The following is a 21,756-nucleotide window of genomic DNA, read 5'->3' as shown; positions in this document are numbered from 1 at the left end:
AAAAGGTAGGCGGTACACAGTTACAGAGGTTTAGGTACATATATGATCATTTTTGGAACACAGCCAACTCGTGGGAGGAGCTATAACTCCACTGGTCAGTTTGGCAGAACATTCCTAAGTGATGACTGGTCAATCTAAACTGCGCATGTGTGAGCTTGACCATTACTAAAAATAGCCTGTTGCTAGGCAAACTCGAGTGGTCAGTGGTACAGAGGAAGGACAAAGGGCATACTGACCACGAGGCAACACATTCAACTAAAATGGCCGCCGATACATACAAAATGGCGTCCAACAACTATAGTCAAGATAAGAGGAAAATACGTGTAGCAAAGCTTAACGCTAACACGATCACCGTCAAATTACGACACCGGGACCTGACTCCTTATTGTTTCAAATAAGAGAAGTTCAGGACACAATGGCCAGGGCGCTGCTATGGCAGTCCACGAAGATGGAAGTACAAATCGACCTGCTGTACTCAATTGCCCAGCACCTGGTGCGCCAAGACGATAAGTTGGCAAAATTAGAGGCTCTATTTGACGCCCATACAGCCAACGCGGTCAATATCAACTCCTGCGCTGCTATAATAGAAAAATGGGCAAATTTACCTGAAGTTCTAAAGGACATGCTGGCACTAGCTAAGGGACAAGGAGAGATGATTTCTCAAGTACATGACCCACAAAAGTTATCAGCTCTGACGACAGTGCATGCTGAAATGACCAACCATTGCACTGCGGTTAGCAGCCCACCAAAGGAGCTATTGGCTGGGCCTAGCAATAACATCACTTTTGTAGGACAAGGGAATGGGGACCGTGAGGTCTTGGATCTTGATACCACAAGTGACGACTCACTCATCGCTGCTCCTCCGGAGGCAAAGGCTGAAGGCGCACCGGCATGCACAAAAGCACCGCTGTCAAGGAGGGCCAAAAAAAGATTAAAGAAACAACTGAAGAAATCCAAAGCCAAAAGCAGACATATACTACCGGTAATACAAACCTCTGGTGCCACAGAAATTAAAAGCAGCCCAAAACCACTCTTTCCAATTTTCCTCCCCAAACAGGAAACTAAGGCCAGGTAGACCAGTGATGCACCTCCTGTCCTAGGGAAGGCCCAAAGACATCAGATCCTCCCCTGGGAGGGTCAAACCAACGAGGAGGCTCAACAGAGGACATCACAGGAGGAAGCCGGTGCACAACCTAGCACTTCAGGCTGGGCGCGCCAACACAAGATAGAAACAAATCCTAACTTAAACCAGGGCGAGCAGCAAGGACTGCCAAGAGTGGAAGGATTACAAAATGAGGCGCCACGCAGACAGCAGCCAGGTGACACATATAACAATCTTCTAAATATCAATCCAAACCAGGGCGAGTGGCAAGGACTACTAAGAGAGGTAGGACTACTGAACGAGGCGCCAGACAGACAGCAGCTAGGAGACACCCACAAAAATCCTCTAAATCTAAACTATCAGAGGCACATCTTCTTGGGAGAAGGGCAGACACGATGCTCCACTCAACACAGAAAACAACTAGAAATTTATGAGGTGCTGCTTACTCCCAGATACCTTGCTAAAGGATCCTTTGACATTCTAAACAGGTCTAACATCGTCTGCCTCTTCGGTCACATTGATTCCTTGGCACATATCACTTCAGAGAAGATCGAGTGGGTGAAGTTCAAGAGTCTGGAGACATACACCCACGGTGACTCTACTTTAGTTGGACTTGTAAATCCGCAAGTCCAACAAGCAGTCCTCAAGGAAGCAACACAACTCGCAGAATGGGGCATTGAAGTCCTGTTCTCAGGGCACCAAAATATCCACACGTCCTTACGCCCACTCATGGCCTTCAAGAACCTACCTCTGTCCTAAAAGGTACACGGTCCATCAGCCTAGACGGGGGACGAAAATAGGGAGACGAAGAACCCCGCTAAAAATGAACATCTTCCAAAAGACAGGCAGCGGAGAGTGCAGCGGCTTCAGGAAGGACTGGACCACACGGTGGACACATGGAGACAGGGTCCCTAACCAAATATATACCCCACTTAGGGATCAAGATCGCAAGCTAACCATCATCTCCTGGAATATAGATGGGCTAAGTAACATTTTTAGGGATATGGCCACTCGTGACTACCTCGCACAGGGGGACATATTGTGCATTCAGGAGACCTGGGCGAGGACAACCACTCCAATAGGAGGCTTTTACGAATACTTTAAATCAGCAACCAAAAGGAGGATCTTTGGACGCCCGTCAGGGGGCCTTTCCATCTTCGTAAGCCATGCCTGTAAATTTAAGATCACTGACCTAAAATTGGTGTCACCTGACCTTCAAGCCATCACAATAGAGGGGTTGAACTCGGGCCAAAAGTCCTGCCCCCTATGTATGTATGTATGTAAATGTAAATGTATAGGCATTTATATATCGCACTACTTACCCGGAGGGTCCCAAGGCGCTTTGACCGCTGCGAAACCCTTCCTGGCTTCCCTGAGAGATGGTCCCTTAATGGGTATCTCCAGGGTGAGACCAGGCATCCCCGGCGGTCTGGTGGGGCCGTTAGTGAAGATGAGGCAAGCTAATGCCCAGAGTTGCCGAGTGTGATCGCTGATCAGAGTGGGCACCGAGGCGAGAGAATTATCGAGTCCGCTGACCCTGATCCAGAAACCTGCCGCGCCGGGAATCGAACCCTGGTCCCGGGCCGCCCTCTGCTCTCGGGTCTGCCGCCTCTAACCAGTGAGCCACACTACCTCACACTTTTATTACTAATCAACTGCTACATCAATCCAACCAAATATCGAACACCCCAGGCCATGGAACCACTCACTACCACACTGGAAGATCTACTCATAAGCCTTGCGCACTATGATGTAATAATTGCGGGCGACTTCAACATAAGAGGCCTGGGTCTGACCACCGATGCACCCCCAAGTAAGAAATTAGCCCCTTTGACTGATTTTCTCTCAAATTTCAATCTGCAATCAACACATGGTATACAAAAAACGAGCCACCCCGCATGGACCTCTAAACCGACTTTTAGGAATGTCTCCACCATAGACTATATTTTTACTAACGAAGGGCTGGCCCATAAACTTTGCGACTTCACTGTGGACGACAGAGATGAAAGCGACCACAGGCCCCTCCGCGCCACATTCAACCTGGCACGGGAACAGGTGGAATCTTAGGTATTAATCGGAGCAACCACAGGCGAAGAACATCATCTAGTTCTCAAAAGAATCAAATGGTCGTAAATGTAAATGTAAATGTACATGTATTTATATAGCGCAAATCGCCCACATCGCAGGCATCTATGCGCTTGCTTAGGGAACCCGTCCTGGTATTCCCCTGTGAGATACCCCGGCAGGGTATCCACAAGGTGAAAGCCAGGCATCCCGCCGCGAGGGGCCGTTGTGGAGATTAAGCAAGCTATTGCCCAGAGTCGCAGAGTGTGAACCCGTGAGTCGAGTAGGCACCGGAGCGAGAATTATCAAGTCCGTGGAATTATTGAGACCAACCCCCGTCGGGGCGGGGAATTGAACCCTGGTCCAGGGCCGATCTCAGCTTCCGGGTCTGCCGCCTCTAACCCCTGAGCCACACTTCTCCAACCTTAGCCACAGACTGTCAGATTATGTAGCCAGCAGGGAGGCAGAACTCAGGTCACAAGATATAGAGAACATCACACACTTCTGGGAAATATTGACCAAGGATTTATTGAAGTGCCTGGGTGACACTATCCAACTAAGATACTGCCATAGTAACACCAGGCCAAGACGCCTAAAATCGCAGAGTTTGACACAGCACAAGTGCGCACTTAACATGGCCACCAGGGCAAAAAAGAAAGGCAATCATTTGCCAGGGAGGCCTTCCATCTCTGCCCTGCGAGCCAACCATAAAACAAAGTCTGGGACCTGAAAAGGCAGAGGGCAGAACAAAACTGGCTTACAGTGTTTTCATTAATAAAAAAAAACAGCAAGTTACGGCGGTATATCAACAGCCTGACCTCTAGTGGCATGCACAAGGAAAACAGTGTTGCAGGGAATGTGTGGGAACAGTAAGCTAAGGGGCTGTACACCTGCGAGTTAAACCGGGCTAACCCTGGCAGTCTAGAGTGGCCCAAGGCGGCAGCTGTAAACATCGAAACTCAAAGCATGCCGATTGAAGTCCCAAGACAGAGTCGATCCGCAAAGTACACAGAGAAGGAGGTTTTAAAGTACATTAAGGCCATCAGAACCGATGGAGCTCCTGGCCCAAATGGAATCCATGCCCAGGTTTTTAAAACCGCCTCAGCCTTTTTTGCAACCATACTTACCCCCCTATTCAATCACTCTTTCGCTACTGCAATTCTGCCAAACTCCTGGAAAGTCCTATTTCCCATTCACAAGAAGGGTGACCACTCGAACCCGGCCAACTACAGGCTCATAGCCCTTTTAGACATAGAAGCCAAGGTATACGCCCGCCTTCTATTAAGGGACTTGGAGGCCTGGGTGAATAAGAACGGCATTCTCCCGCCCACACAGACTGGCTTCAGGGCTAATAGTTCCACCCTGGATAACATCATAGCGCTTTCCTACCTTGCGAAGAAGGCCAACACGAGGAACCAGCTGCCTCTGTACTGTTGTTTTATAGACTACTCCACGGCCTTCGACCGAGTGAACAGAAATCAACTATGGGCAAAACTTGAGTCCTGGGGGCTTCCCGAAGTCCTGCTAAAAGCCATAAAAGCACTCTATGAGGGGACATGGGTCAAGGTGAAATTAAGTCCAACAATTACAACAGCAAGAATTGACACCAACTCTGGACTTAAGCAGGGGTGCGTCCTGGCCCCCCTACTTTTTAACTTGTAAATGTACATGTATTTATATAGCGCAAATCGCCCACATCGCAGGCATCTATGCGCTTGCTTAGCGAACCCGTCCTGGTATTCCCCTGTGAGATACCCCAGCAGGGTATCCACAAGGTGAAAGCCAGGCATCCCGCCGCGAGGGGCCGTTGTGGAGATTAAGCAAGCTATTGCCCAGAGTCACAGAGTGTGAACCCGTGAGTCGAGTAGGCACCGGAGTGAGAATTATCGAGTCCGTGGAATTATTGAGCCCAACCCCTGTCGGGGCGGGGAATTGAACCCTGGTCCAGGGCCGATCTCAGCTTCCGGGTCTGCCGCCTCTAACCCCTGAGCCACACTTCTCCACATCTGAGCCACACTTCTCCACATACACATACAGCGGACATGGGGCAAGCTCTGAAAGATGCCAACTTAGTACCTCCAAGATTGGGGAAGCTGGTCTTGGGCACGCTCCAGTACGCTGACGACACGGTGGTCATGGACCACACTCGGGTGGGTCTTCAAAGAGCTCTAAACAGCCTGGCAATGTACAACAAGGAAAATGACCTACGGATCAACGTGAGTAAGACCAAGATAGTAATCTTCGGCAAATATCACCGTAAAAAGAAGCAACATGGGCCCTGGGGGAGCACCGAATCACTACTGCCTCATCCTATAACTATCTGGGAGTCTGGGTGTCCAAGAGGGCCACTGCGGTCAAACACCTAAAGGAGCTAAAACCAAGAATAGACAAAATAATACTGTCTTTAAGACGCTTAAGCCATCGCTTGGCCAGTCCCTCAGTAGAACCGATGCTGACAGTACTTAGGGCAAAATTGATTCCCTCCATTACGTATGGCCACATTGCCTATCCAGGTGCACTCGAGAAAGTGGTTAATGCGGCCCAGGCGAAAGCGTATAAGATGGTGCTACAGGCTCCTAGACATGCAAGGAACAACAGGCTAAGGCTAGAAATAGGCCTGAAATGACCAGAGTTGGCACTACTGGGGGACCTGTTAAAATACTGCATCAGAGTACTGAAAGCGCCTGAAAACACCCTAAAGCACTTCTTAAAAACTATATTTGGTGAAGTGGGCTCCCCTTGGCACTCTAAGGTGGCATTAGGCATTGACTTATTGAAAATCGAGGGTAAGAGCTTGCCCTTTCACGAAATTCCGTACTCTGCCTGGGCCCAAGCCGTAAAGCGTCAAGTCCAGACCATCTCGTTCGAGCTTGATCTCTTATCACTACTGCACAATCCATTGACTGTGTCCCTGTATAAGTCCTATATCCCTGGCAAACCTCAACCATACCTGCAAGACTCACTAACAACCCATGCGAGAAAGAAAATCCGGTATCTGCGCCTCTTGGCCCTCATGATTGCGGACTTTAACCCAAAATGGGCATGAATGGACGGGGCCATTGCCTGCCGATCATGCAACCACCGCAGAGAGTCTTGGTTACACCTGCTGTGTTGCTGCACAAAGTTGGTCAGCGACCGTCATCGTTTGCTGCGCCTGGTCTTACGGAATCTAGGCCACAGGACATGCAGAGAGGCCTCAGACTGGTGCTACTCAGAAACTACAACCTGTCTTTTAGTAAGGGTCGGCAAGTTCACCCATCAAGTCATAATGGCACTCGACCTCCATCAAAAGGCCAAAGATCCCAAGGGTCTCGACACTGTGCAAGGGGCGTCATCTGGTGTCCTAACGATGTCAGCTTACAGTTAACTTAGGGAGTTCCCGCATAGTAACTGAACTATTGGACCCAGAAATTAGATCAGGGTTGGACAAGGGTCCAACGAAGATCCACTGTGCAGTGCAGTGAGAATGTTCATGCCGAACTCCCACACTTCCCCTAGACTCCAGAACGAGTGAAGTTAAGGATTAAAACAAAACCCTTTCTTCTTTTAACGGAACTTTGATTGGACAAAAAGTATTTTATCTAAAAGTTGTACATATGGTTTTACTGGGGGATGAACGCGCCGGGGGGGGTTGATGTTCCTTGTGTTTTATGCTGTAAAGATTTTAAGTAATCGCACGGTTTAATAAAATAAATTGACACCCACCCCCAACAACTACACGCCCCAACTACAATCCCCCACCACAAACAAGAGCACCCAAGTCACCACACCCACAGAACACCTGGCTGGCAACAACCATTGGGACACAACCACCACCCAGAGTATAAAATGAATCCCTCCCATTACCACAATCCTTTGCATCACAGCACAGCTGGAAGAAAAAGGCAGAATAGCATAAACAGCAGACACACATAAACACACATACAACCTGCACACCAACACACCCACCACACAAACCCCCACAACACCATCCCTACATACCACACACCTGCATACCCCACCACACCTCACCAACACCTTGCACATCACAAACCATGGCACCCAAGAAAAACCCCAAGCTCACAGAGAGTGAGTTGAAGGTCATGGTGGATGAAATCATCCGTGTCGAACCACATCTGTTCGGTACCCTAGTCCAGCAGACCACCTTAGCAACCAAAACCACCATGTGGGACAGGATAGTAACCAGAGTCAATGCTTCAGGGACCGTGCCCGCACCAAACACGAGATCCAGAGGCGGTGGTACGACCTCAAGGCAAGGGTGAAAGGCATCAGGGCCAAGAACCACATGCGGGCAAAACACACTGGCGGCGGCACCCCCCTGGAGCCTATACCATTTTCAGAATGGGAGGAGAAGGTGCTGGGCATACAGAGACCCTGGAAGGAATAGAAGAGGGACTAGAGGCTGGTAAGTACAAACCAATAACCACTATCACACTGTCATGGTCTGCCTTGCACAACTGCCAAGACACATCTCCCAGGCTCCAATCCATGCATGTGGACCACACAGTCACCCAAATGTGAAGGCCAGGGCTCAAATGCACCCACCAGGAACAACCACAAATGTTGATTCCTACGTACCCAGGCTTGCATGTTCACAAAGCAGCTAACACCACAACTCCCAAAAGGCCCCCATGTCCAAAGGGAGGGTGGGGATGGGTGGGTGAGAGTCCAGCACTACAACTCCCAACAGGCCTCCATGTCCACAGGGAGGGTGGTGGTGGGTGGGTGTGTGGGGGGGTCCAGCACTACAAATCCCAACAGGCCCCCATGTCCACAGGGAGGGTGGGAGTGGGTGGGTGAGAGTCCAGCACCACAACTCCCAACAGGCTCCCATGTCCACAGGGAGGTTGGTGGTGGGTGGGTGTGTGGGGGGTCCAGCACTACAACTCCCAACAGGCCCCCATGTCCACAGGGAGGGTGGGGGTGGGTGGGTGAGAGTCCAGCACTACAACTCCCAACAGGCCCCCATGTCCACAGGGAGGGTGAGGGTGGGTGGGTGTGTAGGGGGGTCCAGCACTATAACTCCCAACAGGCCCCCATGTCCACACGGTGGGTGGGGGTGGGTGGGTGAGAGTGCAGCAATACAAATCCCAACAGGCCCCCATGTCCACAGGGAGGGTGGGGGTGGATGGGTGGTCCAGCACCACAACTCCCAACAGGCCCCCATGTCCACAGGGAGGGTGGGGGTGGGTGGGTGATAATCCAGCACTACAACTCCCAACAGGCCCCCATGTCCACAGGGAGGGTGGGGGTGGGTGGGTGTGTAGGGGGGTCCAGCACTACAACTCCCAACAGGCCCCCGTGTCCACACGGAGGGTGGGGGTGGGTGGGTGAGAGTGCAGCACTACAAATCCCAACAGGCCCCCATGTCCACGGGGAGGGTGGGGGTGGGTGGGTGTGGGGGGGTCCAGCACTACAACTCCCAACAGGCCCCCATGTCCACAGGGAGGTTGGGGGTGGGTGGGTGTGTGGGGGGATCCAGCACTACAACTCCCAACAGGCCCCCATGTCCACAGGGAGGGTGGTGGTGGGTGGGTATGTGGGGGGTCCAGCACTACAACTCCCAACAGGCCCCCATATCCACTGGGAGGGTGGGGGTGGGTGGCTATGGGGGGGTCCAGCACTACAACTCCCAACAGGCCCCAACGTCCACAGGGAGGTGGTGGTGGGTGGGTATGTGGAGGGTCCATCACTACAACTCCCAACAGGCCCCCATGTCCACACGGAGGGTGGGGGTGGGTGGGTGAGAGTGCAGCACTACAAATCCCAACAGGCCCCCATGTCCACGGGGAGGGTGGGGGTGGGTGGGTGTGGGGGGGTCCAGCACTACAACTCCCAACAGGCCCCCATGTCCACAGGGAGGTTGGGGGTGGGTGGGTGTGTGGGGGGATCCAGCACTACAACTCCCAACAGGCCCCCATGTCCACAGGGAGGGTGGTGGTGGGTGGGTATGTGGGGGGTCCAGCACTACAACTCCCAACAGGCCCCCATATCCACTGGGAGGGTGGGGGTGGGTGGCTATGGGGGGGTCCAGCACTACAACTCCCAACAGGCCCCAACGTCCACAGGGAGGTGGTGGTGGGTGGGTATGTGGAGGGTCCATCACTACAACTCCCAACAGGCCCCCATGTCCACAGGGAGGGTCAGGGTGGGTGGGTGTGGTATTTGAGTCCAGCACTACAACTCCCAACAGGCCCCCATGTCCACAGGGAGGGTGGAGGTGGGTGGGTGTGTGGGGGGGGGTCCAGCATTACAACTCCCAACAGGCCCCCATGTCCACAGGGAGGGTGGTGGTGGGTGGGTGTGTGGGGGGGTCCAGCACTACAAATCCCAACAGGCCCCCATGTCCACAGGGAGGGTGGGAGTGGGTGGGTGAGAGTCCAGCACCACAACTCCCAACAGGCTCCCATGTCCACAGGGAGGTTGGTGGTGGGTGGGTGTGTGGGGGGTCCAGCACTACAACTCCCAACAGGCCCCCATGTCCACAGGGAGGGTGGGGGTGGGTGGGTGAGAGTCCAGCACTACAACTCCCAACAGGCCCCCATGTCCACAGGGAGGGTGAGGGTGGGTGGGTGTGTAGGGGGGTCCAGCACTATAACTCCCAACAGGCCCCCATGTCCACACGGTGGGTGGGGGTGGGTGGGTGAGAGTGCAGCAATACAAATCCCAACAGGCCCCCATGTCCACAGGGAGGGTGGGGGTGGATGGGTGGTCCAGCACCACAACTCCCAACAGGCCCCCATGTCCACAGGGAGGGTGGGGGTGGGTGGGTGATAATCCAGCACTACAACTCCCAACAGGCCCCCATGTCCACAGGGAGGGTGGGGGTGGGTGGGTGTGTAGGGGGGTCCAGCACTACAACTCCCAACAGGCCCCCATGTCCACACGGAGGGTGGGGGTGGGTGGGTGAGAGTGCAGCACTACAAATCCCAACAGGCCCCCATGTCCACGGGGAGGGTGGGGGTGGGTGGGTGTGGGGGGGTCCAGCACTACAACTCCCAACAGGCCCCCATGTCCACAGGGAGGTTGGGGGTGGGTGGGTGTGTGGGGGGATCCAGCACTACAACTCCCAACAGGCCCCCATGTCCACAGGGAGGGTGGTGGTGGGTGGGTATGTGGGGGGTCCAGCACTACAACTCCCAACAGGCCCCCATATCCACTGGGAGGGTGGGGGTGGGTGGCTATGGGGGGGTCCAGCACTACAACTCCCAACAGGCCCCAACGTCCACAGGGAGGTGGTGGTGGGTGGGTATGTGGAGGGTCCATCACTACAACTCCCAACAGGCCCCCATGTCCACAGGGAGGGTCAGGGTGGGTGGGTGTGGTATTTGAGTCCAGCACTACAACTCCCAACAGGCCCCCATGTCCACAGGGAGGGTGGAGGTGGGTGGGTGTGTGGGGGGGGGTCCAGCATTACAACTCCCAACAGGCCCCCATGTCCACAGGGAGGGTGGTGGTGGGTGGGTGTGTGGGGGGGTCCAGCACTACAACTCCCAACAGGCCCCCATGTCCCATCACAAAGCAAGATGGAGTCTGCCCACCAATTGCTGACCAGTGCATCACCCCCGTCAAACTCACAGGTAGTTAGCCATCTTCACAGGGGCACCATTCAATTGCAGGACCGGAACACACAAAAACAAGTATTGTCTCCCCACCTCCACACCACCATAATGCCCAGTACTGTCTACCACACCAACATGATGACACCAACAACCATGTCCTGATTCCCTATACATTTGTAATGCAACAACAAGAAACCTGTCATGTCCACAGCATTGATCATTAAAATCTTGTCCCTCAGGTGATCGTAACTTGACAGGCGAAACCAGCAACCGCCAGCACCAGTCGCCCCCCTCACAGCCAGGACTCTCCGGTGAAGATTCCATGGACACCTCGGGTGCCGAGGACGATGCTGGCCCAAGCATACTCCCAGGGCCATCAGGCTCCCAGGACATCCCTGCCTCCACCACCTTGGCCAGTGTCACAACACCAACACCTGCCATTGTGAGCTGTGCAGCTATCACCACCACCACCACCACTCCTGCCAGTGCCACCCTGCCTGACCCATCGTCCGATGATGGTCCATCAACATCTCAGGCTAGCAGGGAGAGTGGACGGGGGAGGACACAGGTGAGGCCACAGCTCACAAACAGGTGTGCAGGTGCAAGACGAGGTCGGGAACAACACCCAGCCCATCCTGAGACCGAGACCCTGGATGCCATTGCCAGAGTGGAAGCCTCCTACGAGCGGTCGCAGGCACAGGCGGATCGAGTACACCAAGACTCGTTACAGACCTGCCAGCTGTTGCGGTCCATGGACACCTGAATGGGACAAATTGTTGACCTCATGGGGCAGCAAACAACTCTCTGGAGGGAGTGGTTATCCCGTGCCACACCACCTCCCCCTCCCCCAAGTGGCCAGCGGGACAGGGCACCAATACCAGCTCCCCCTCCCCCAAGTGGCCAGCAGGACAGGGCACCGACACCAACACCACATCCCCCTCCCCCAAGTGGCCACCGGGACAGGGCACCAACACCACCTCCACCATCACCTGAGGCCACTGACAGGGAGGTGGGCCCAGAACAACCTGCCCCCACAGCTGGCTCTGCTACGGCTCCAAGACGGAGGGGCCGTCCAAGGGTGGATCCAGCACAGAGCAGTGGCAATGCACCATCCACCCGCTCGAGGGGGGCCACCACTGACTTCACCCTTCCTTGAGCCTGGCATTCATTCTGCGAACTGTCTTGCCCCACAATGCCAAGCATTGGCACATGTCTGTTGGACTAGGTGTACATCACACAATGTGGTGTCCCCACGGTGTTGTCATCTTACATGACCTTCAACTCACACTTCCCCACCAACAACTATTTGTAAATATGCACTAACAGTAAACCACACCCTGTAAATAAAAATCACGGAAACACTGAAGGCTGTGTAATCTCCATGTTGAAACATAGGTTTGTCACAGTTGTTGTCATCACCAGGTGCAGGGATTGATGTTGTTCGGAATCATGGCTCTGTGTGAGTGACCTATAGACAATCAGAGAACAACAAGCACAGGTCAGGAAACTGAATCAAAACCATCACACAACAACGTACTGCAACTTCCCACAACCCACAATCATCTCAAAGTAAGCGGATCACGGGCCACACATCAGGGAGCATTGCTCGTACACCATGTCCCACACACATATGCAAACAGAACATAACAGGCAGCATTCACACACCACATCCACCCATCACCAGCAGACATATGTCACACATTGAACAGCAGCACAAGAGGTACTTACTCACATTCAAGGAAAGTAGCGATCAATGAATGACGCCTCTTGTCCACACCTTCTTCCTCCCCACTATCCTCATCACTGGATATGGGTGGTATTGGAGGTGGAGCAACCTGTTGTTCTGCAGGGTCCATGATCAGTTCAATGTTCTTGCGTAAGGCCAGGTTGTGGAGCATGCAGCAGGCAATCACTATTTTGCATACTTTCCCGGGTGAGTATTGCAGGGCCCCTCCGGTTTTATCCAGGCAGCAAAACCTAGACTTCAGCAGTCCAAATGTACGTTTCACCACCCGATGTGTCTTCCCATGTGCCTCATTATAGCGCAGTTCACCTAGGGTAGTTGGATTCCGTAGGGGGCTTAGCAGCCACGGGCGGTTTGGGTATGCAGAGTTGCCTAAGTGGGGGAATGACAGACACATACATCATTGCCAGGATTGGTGTGAACGCAATCAAAAAAGAGGGTGCCTCTCCACAACTCAGTTACAACCTTATTCGTGGACCATTGAAAACACAAACTGTCGTTTCCAACCAGGTACTTTCATTTATACCATTTACTTTGTCAGTTATACTTCATTTGTCAAACAAAACATATTTATGAGCAGACAAGACCTGTGTATAACATACGTTTGGACCAAAGTAAGAATTTTAGACACCACACAGTGTCAAAACTGAATGTGAACAAAACTCAGTGTAAGCATTAATGAAACACACAATATATAAATAACAGACAGTGACATTTAGATATACGTGGCAATAAATGGTGAATACATTTTGGCATTTGATTAAAGCAAAAGAAAAGTAGAAAGAAAGGAAAATTAGGAAAGGAACGCGGAAATGACTTCGCGAATCTTATGCAACCAGCGGTGGCTGGTGTATGAATTGTCCTTTTCTAATTGGCCGACGCGTTTCGAATCCAGAGAATTACTTTCGGGATTCTCATCAGGGCACGGTTATTCTGTCTGTAAGTTTATCAGAGAAAAGGAAAAATCGTATAAGTATCGTGAAAAGGAGACACCATCTCCCTATGTTGTGACACTCAGCAAGGGTAACATACCGCTTTTGAAGGAAGCTAATTAATTGGAAGTATGGCAGTGCAGATTGAAGAGGGGTCCAAAAATTGGAACTACCTACAACAGAGTGAATTGACATTAGACCAATTGAAGGACTGGTGCCTAGAACGTGCAACTTAATGATTTAAAAATAGACATACCGTCAGTTATTTCAAGATTAGTGTTGACGGTTGTTTCTGGAATGAATGCAGGCTCTTCGGCACACTTTCAGGGGTAGAGCGGCCTGTGGCGCTGTGTGCAAGAACAATAATTTTGGTAAAGGGAGCAGAAGTTTAAAGAATAGGTGAATGCCAGGTTAGTTTTCGCGAAACGTACCTTTAAGTTCAAAATCAATCCGGAATGGTCCTAATTACCGGACAGGCATTGTGGATAGAAACCGGCGTGTAGAAATTCACCGGGGTCCGTTTCCGCTTAAGAAAAACGGAACAGATTATTAGCATGTTTGCCGCGTTGGACCGCGAGTAAAGCAGAAGGCGGCGGCAGGTACCGCAGAGGCGCCGCTTACCTTCGTGTCTCTCGCTCTGGGCTCCCTGTGTTCTGAATGATTCACCAAGATGAATGCTGACGATGTTGCCATAGCAATAAGCTTTTTGGAAAAACGCTGGGCCTTATGGGATTAGTAGTTCGCACAGTTCTAGGCTATTATGAGGATAGTTGTTCATTATAAAGACGAGTTTACAGCACTGAGACGCGACCCGTCCGGTCATCAGGCGCCCGGGCACTATTGGATCAAAGTCTGGCGATTTCAGATAGGCTGTTTAGGCCCTTCTGGACGCTGTTACATTTCAAGATTAAGTATGCTTCCATTTTAAGGAGCATTCTGTCAAAATCTACATTCCTCTGTGATGGACGTAGTGTGTGTAAGACCGTCCATTTCAAGTCATTGGCATCGTGGTTGACATTTATAAAATGTTCCACCATGGGGGCAGTCATGATTTTATTTTTGATCCTGGAACGATGTTGGCAAATTCTTGTATTAACTTGTTGTCTAGTCTTTCCAACGTATATGAGGTCACAGGGACATCGGACCAGGTAAACGACATTCTTAGTTTTGCAATTCAAAAAGTCCAAATGTTTCCATCTGGTGGACCCATGGTGGAACTCATCGCCCTCAATAGTGTTTGGGCACACGACACAGGTGCCACACTTGTGATGCCCCGTAATCGGTTTGAGGTTCCACTGGCTCAAAAGGTCACTTTTCTTTTTTGGTAATGATACATCCGCCCTCATGATGTGTTGTCCTACATTTTGGTTCCTTTTGTACGCGAACAAAGGTTTTGGAAGTGGGCAATCTAAGTTCGCCATTAAGTGCCAATTGCTCAGCACAGCTTTTCTCAGTTTATGGGTGTCTGGTCCAAAAGTGGTAACACAGACCAATCTTTCAAGTGTGGGTTTAGGCCGTACTTGCAAGAGAGTTTCGCGGGGGTGAAGCGCGCTCTCTGTAGAGAGTGCTTCAACAGTTTTTTCGGGTACCCCCTTTCCTGCATTTCTTGGCAAAATGTCTCCGCATGGGACGTGAAGTCTCTCAAATCAGAGCAGTTTCTCCTGATGCGCAATAGTTGCCCATATGGAAGATTGGATTTCAGATTCCTGGGGTGGGCACTCTTGTGGTGCAAGATAGTGTTCCTATCTGTGTCCTTTTTGAACAGGGATGATTTTAAGACCCCATTGATGTTCACAATTTCAACATCAAGGAAGGTCATCCTTTCATTACTTTGTGCCATCGAAAATTTGATGTCAGCATGCCTATTATTAAGCCAGTCATGGAAGGCTACCAGATCAGTCTGGCTCCCCTGCCACAGGAGCCAGACATCATCTATGTAGCGAAACCATTGTAGGATATTTGGTTTGAAAGGGGTATTATTGTCAACAAACATCTGTTCGTACTGTGCCATGTACAGTACGGCCATTTCAGGAGCGTAAGGGCACCCCATCGCGGTGCCCTTGACCTGCATGAAGAACTCTCCATTAAATGAAAAGTAGTTCTTTTTTAGTGCAATTTCGGCCAGTCTCAAGATAAAGGAAGTGGGTACCTGGTGGGGTCTCTCTCTCTGATTCAAATAGATTTCCATCACCTCTAACGCTTCTTCCTGAGGAATCTGCGTGTAGAGGGAGGTGACATCCATTGTAACAAGCAGTTGGGTCTCTGGGTCGAACTCAGTGTCTTCTACTTTAAGAAGAAAGTCAGTTGTGTCGCGCAAATACGAATTAACCGTTGTTAAAAATGGTTTCAGAAAGAAATCCACGTATTGCGAAAGAGGCTCTAGGCAAGAGTCACACCCGGAAACGATTGGACGTCCCGGGGGGTCTTGGAGGCTCTTGTGGATTTTGGGCAAGAGGTAGAGAACAGGAGTTCTTGGATGTTTTCTTAGTAAATAATCGTGTTCTTTTTTGCCCAGAAAGCCGCCATCCAACCCATCCTGGAGGGTGTCAGCAATGAGTCGTTGGATATCTTTAACAGGATCTTCAGTGAGACGTCTGTACCAGGTTGCATTGTTAACCTGCTTGTTGCCTTCTGCTAGGTATTTCTCACGAGCCCACAACACCACAGCACCGCCTTTATCGGCTTGCTTGATAATGATCGAATTGTCTTCCTTAAGGGTTTTGATTGCTGCACGCTGTTTTTGGCCTATGTTTTGTTGAACAAAATGTCTCCCCTTTTCTAATTTCTCGATGGATGACAAAAGGACCTGTTCAAATGCTAGAACCTCTTTGGGGATGTTTTGGTAGGGGACAAAGGTGGATTTGTTGCGTAATCCAGTTACTTCCATGGTGGGCGAGGAAGGATGATTCCAAAAAAACAGTTTGAGGCGAATTTTTCGACAAAACTCTATAGCTTCTAGCTTGAGTCTTGTATAGTCAGTTTTCCTGCCAGGCACAAACTTGAGCCCCAATGCGAGGACTGAATGTTCCTCTGGTGTTAATGGTCTATTAGATAGATTGACCACAGCGCTGGGACCCTCTACGACTTGTATGAGCAGTTCCTGGTTCGCATCTCCCATGGCTGTTTGAAGCGGGCTTTTGGCTGTTGGCCCTGATCTAAAAAAGCCACCTGTTTCTTGTTAGGATTACGATTGTCCGAGCCCGATGAATCGGAAGAAGAGGTTTCCGAAAACGTAGTGAATCTGTTCCTTGAGCGACCTTGGAAGGTTGACAGTGCTCTGCGAGATTCTTGTTGGGTATAATAATCCTCTCTTAAAAAGGGATATACCTGCTCAATTTTGAATGCCTTCACGTCTCTTTCATATTTGAAAGTCTTGTCATTAATAGTATTGTCCCTAAAGGTCCTAATCTCTTTGTCAATTTTCTCCAATAGTGCCTTAGCGTCCGTCACGGCCGGACTAGTCTTAATCGTCTCAATGAGTTCCTCAATCTCTTTCTGTTCTTGTAAGCACAACCTCTGTGCAGTTTCTATGGTATGGACCATGAGGTCCCGGCTGCACTTTGTATTAATGAAACTGAAGCCTTTTTTATATTCTGCGTCGTCCACGAATATTACAGGGACATTTTTGACCTGTAAGCCCCAGGGGATTGTTCCCCCTTTCAGGTGCCTCAGGAGAAAATGTCCGTGCGTACATGCTTCTTTTGTAATCGTGTTAGTCGATCTGATTCATTCTGCTGTTTAGCGGTAGAGCTGAGTGTCACATTTGAAAAAGGAGAGTTGTCAATCAAATTCTGAATGTGGTTTTCACTAAAAGATAGCGTGTCTTTATCTGCCATTAGCGTAGGGAAGTGAAATTCCCAAAGGGAATTTATCACACGTAAAACACAAGCGACAAGGGTGTCCGTAAGCTCTCGCGGGTAGTTGCCCGCACTAAACAGGAGTACAAGGGGAGCTTGGCCCTAGTGGACAAGTGGGGAGGCTGGGCCTAATGTATGCAATCAAAAAAGAGGGTGCCTCTCCACAACTCAGTTACAACCTTATTCGTGGACCATTGAAAACACAAACTGTCGTTTCCAACCAGGTACTTTTATTTATACCATTTACTTTGTCAGTTATACTTCATTTGTCAAACAAAACATATTTATGAGCAGACAAGACCTGTGTATAACATACGTTTGGACCAAAGTAAGAATTTTAGACACCACACAGTGTCAAAACTGAATGTGAACAAAACTCAGTGTAAGCATTAATGAAACACACAATATATAAATAACAGACAGTGACATTTAGATATACGTAAACTCGTCTTTATAATGAACAACTATCCTCATAATTGCCTAGAACTGTGCGAACTACTAATCCGATAAGGCCCAGCGTTTTTCCAAAAAGCTTATTGCTATGGCAACATCGTCAGCATTCATCTTGGTGAATCATTCAGAACACAGGGAGCCCAGAGCGAGAGACACGAAGGTAAGCGGCGCCTCTGCGGTACCTGCCGCCGCCTTCTGCTTTACTCGCGGTCCAACGCGGCAAACATGCTAATAATCTGTTCCGTTTTTCTTAAGCGGAAACGGACCCCGGTGAATTTCTACACGCCGGTTTCTATCCACAATGCCTGTCCGGTAATTAGGACCATTCCGGATTGATTTTGAACTTAAAGGTACGTTCCGCGAAAACTAACCTGGCATTCACCTATTCTTTAAACTTCTGCTCCCTTTACCAAAATTATTGTTCTTGCACACAGCGCCACAGGCCGCTCTACCCCTGAAAGTGTGCCGAAGAGCCTGCATTCATTCCAGAAACAACCGTCAACACTAATCTTGAAATAACTGACGGTATGTCTATTTTTAAATCATTAAGTTGCACGTTCTAGGCACCAGTCCTTCAATTGGTCTAATGTCAATTCACTCTGTTGTAGGTAGTTCCAATTTTTGGACCCCTCTTCAATCTGCACTGCCATACTTCCAATGAATTAGCTTCCTTCAAAAGCGGTATGTTACCCTTGCTGAGTGTCACAACATAGGGAGATGGTGTCTCCTTTTCACGATACTTATACGATTTTTCCTTTTCTCTGATAAACTTACAGACAGAATAACCGTGCCCTGATGAGAATCCCGAAAGTAATTCTCTGGATTCGAAACGCGTCGGCCAATTAGAAAAGGACAATTCATACACCAGCCACCGCTGGTTACATAAGATTCGCGAAGTCATTTCCGCGTTCCTTTCCTAATTTTCCTTTCTTTCTACTTTTCTTTTGCTTTAATCAAATGCCAAAATGTATTCACCATTTATTGCCACGTATATCTAAATGTCACTGTCTGTTATTTATATATTGTGTGTTTCATTAATGCTTACACTGAGTTTTGTTCATATTCAGTTTTGACACTGTGTGGTGTCTAAAATTCTTACTTTGGTCCAAACGTATGTTATACACAGGTCTTGTCTGCTCATAAATATGTTTTGTTTGACAAATGAAGTATAACTGACAAAGTAAATGGTATAAATAAAAGTACCTGGTTGGAAACGACAGTTTGTGTTTTCAATGGTCCACGAATAAGGTTGTGACTGAGTTGTGGAGAGGCACCCTCTTTTTTGATTGCATACATTAGGCCCAGCCTCCCCACTTGTCCACTAGGGCCAAGCTCCCCTTGTACTCCAGGATTGGTGTGAACAGCATGGCACACATACAACACAGTAGTCATCACAGCACACTCACCTACAAGATTGTGTCCGTCTGCACCCGGAGGTGGGTAACCGGCCATGGCCATCAATGCCAGGGTCACATCAATTCACAGGGCGGTCACCCACCGCCCGCACCTGGCGGTGGGTGACCGGCCATGGCCATCCATGCCAGGGTAACATCAATACATAGGGTGGTCACCCACCGCCCGCACCCGGCGGTGGGTGACCGGCCATGGCCATCCATGCCAGGGTCACATCAATAGACAGGGTGGTCACCCTCCGCCCGCACCCAGCAGTGGATGACCGGCCATGGCCAGCCATGCCAGGGTAACATCAATACACAGGGTGGTCACCCACTGCACACAGCCGGCGGTGGGTGACCGGCCATGGCCATCCATGCCAGGGTCACATCAATACACAGGGCGGGCACTCGGCGGTGGGCGACCGCCCGCACCAGGCCAGGCGGTCTGCGGTGGATGCTGCTATGTGACTGAAAAGGGGGATACCAACTGCCATTTCCATTTGCACATTCAAGTGTTTGTGTTAGCCTGCCCCGCCCCGCGGAATGCGTGCTCTGTCATTGCAATGCCAGTGAGTGATGATTTTCAAAAGATGCACCACCGCGGTAGCACGCACATGCGGTTGGCGGAATGTGACCGTGATAGTCCTTGCACATGTAGCCAATGGAACAGGTAACGCAGGACGCGTAAGCGATTTTGAAAATAGCGGAAGCCGTGCACCGCCACAGCAGGGCCAGTCATTGGCTCATTTTGAATGAGGCAGCCCAGGAAAACCAATTGCTGCAGACGTGTGCCACTGATATGAGCCCAGGGACCTATAAATGTGTGAATTTCAGCAGCACACATCCACTGCTTCCAGCCACCGCTGACTGCACCCATCACCTCTACCTGCTGCTGCTGAGCAATCCACAACTTCTGCCTGCACCCATCACCTCTACTTGCTGCTGCTGAGAAATCCACCAACTGCTGCCTGCACCCATCACCTCTACCTGCTGCTGCTGAGCAATCCACCAACTGCTGCCTGCACCCATCACCTCTACCTGCTGCTGCTGAGCAATCCACCAACTACTGCTGTTGTGCCACTTTCCGGGACCTTGCCATGCCGAGAGTTCGAGAGATCCGGTCTCGTCCCTTCAGCGCAGCGGAGCTGGATGTCCTTGTGGACGGTGTGCTCCGCCACTATGAACGGCTCTACGGTGCCCCCGGACAGATGGTAAGTGCAGTGGGAGACACGTTGGTGTGCATAAGGTGGTCACTGACTCCTGGCTTCTGCAATCTTGGTGGTGTGCTGTGTGACCTTCCCATGTGTTGTACTGTGCATGGCTGCTGAAAGATACGTGTTGCTCCTATCTGTGTGAATGGCCAACTGTCCACTGACTTGCCCCCTCTTGTCTCCAATCATGGTAGGTCAAGCTGCACCTTCGCAAGACCGTGTGGAGGACCATAGCACGTGACGTACGGGCAGTGGGGGTGTGCAATAGGTGACACACACACTGCCACAAGCGGTGGGACGACATCTCCAGGCTCAGCAAGAATGTGGCAGAGATGACACTGGGGATGGTTCCAAGATCAGGCCGGCTTGCACGACGTACCATCACCCCTCTAATGCTACGTATCATAGCTGTGACAAATCCTGACCTGTCCGCCCGGTTGAGAGGGGAGCAGCAGCAAACTGGCGGTAAGCAGACTGAATGGGTTTGTGACTTGTGAGTGCATGCATGTATTGCTGCTCAGACACAGTAGTGACATCCGTGGTGTGTATGTTGTGCTGCAATTGCATGTTGGTGCCATTAGCGGAGTGAGCGTTAGCATCCATGTCAGCCAGGTGGACATACCAGTTGCATTGTAGTGCAGGGTCCCAGGACATGCCGTTGAGGTCTGTGGTCCCATGGCATCACATGTGTGGTGGTCAGCATGCACTTGCCCTGTTTGTGTGATGTACATGTTTCACAGGCACCCCCAGTTCAATGACATGAGGATGTCTGGTAGGGGTGGTTCGTGTGCAGGATGGGTGCTGCATGTTGGTCAGCAGTCAAGGAAGTTTTGATTTTTTAATTTGCAGTACGTGAGTGTGGCACTTAGGTATACCTCTTTTCACTCTCTTTCAGCTTTAGCCGAGGGCACTGACCCACGAACGACGGAGCTTAGTGGTGGAAATGCATCCGGATCAGAGATCACACACACGCAGAATGAGACTGAAGAGAGCAGCCCCGGAGAGGGGGACAGAACTGTCCCTGAGGACTCACATGTGGAGACACCATCGTCCTCATCTTCAGACAGTGTTGGTGAGTCAGCACTGTTGGTAGACACAGGGTTTGGGCAATCTTCACCTTCAGTCGGTACACAGCACACTGTGCCCACACTGCCACCAACTGCAACAAGTACTGCTCGGGCTCGCCAGAGTAGGGGGAGCAGAGTGGCCTTCGGTGCAGGCACCGCCACCCCTGCCCCTGTGACACAAACTGCCCTTTGTGCTGAGGCAGTTGATCTGCTGCGACAGCTGTGTGTAGGGCATACCAACATGATCAATGCATTCCAAGACCACGATAGGAAGTTGGGGCAGGTGGTAGCATTCATGGAGGGGATGCATGGCGATGTTGCGGGTCTCCACAGAACAGTTCAGTCATTATCCAACACAGTGTCTGTAGCC

Source organism: Lissotriton vulgaris, chromosome 10, assembly GCF_964263255.1.
Source record: "Lissotriton vulgaris chromosome 10, aLisVul1.2, whole genome shotgun sequence".
In the NCBI taxonomy this organism is placed as follows: domain Eukaryota; kingdom Metazoa; phylum Chordata; class Amphibia; order Caudata; family Salamandridae; genus Lissotriton; species Lissotriton vulgaris.
This window is presented reverse-complemented; position numbering follows the sequence as displayed.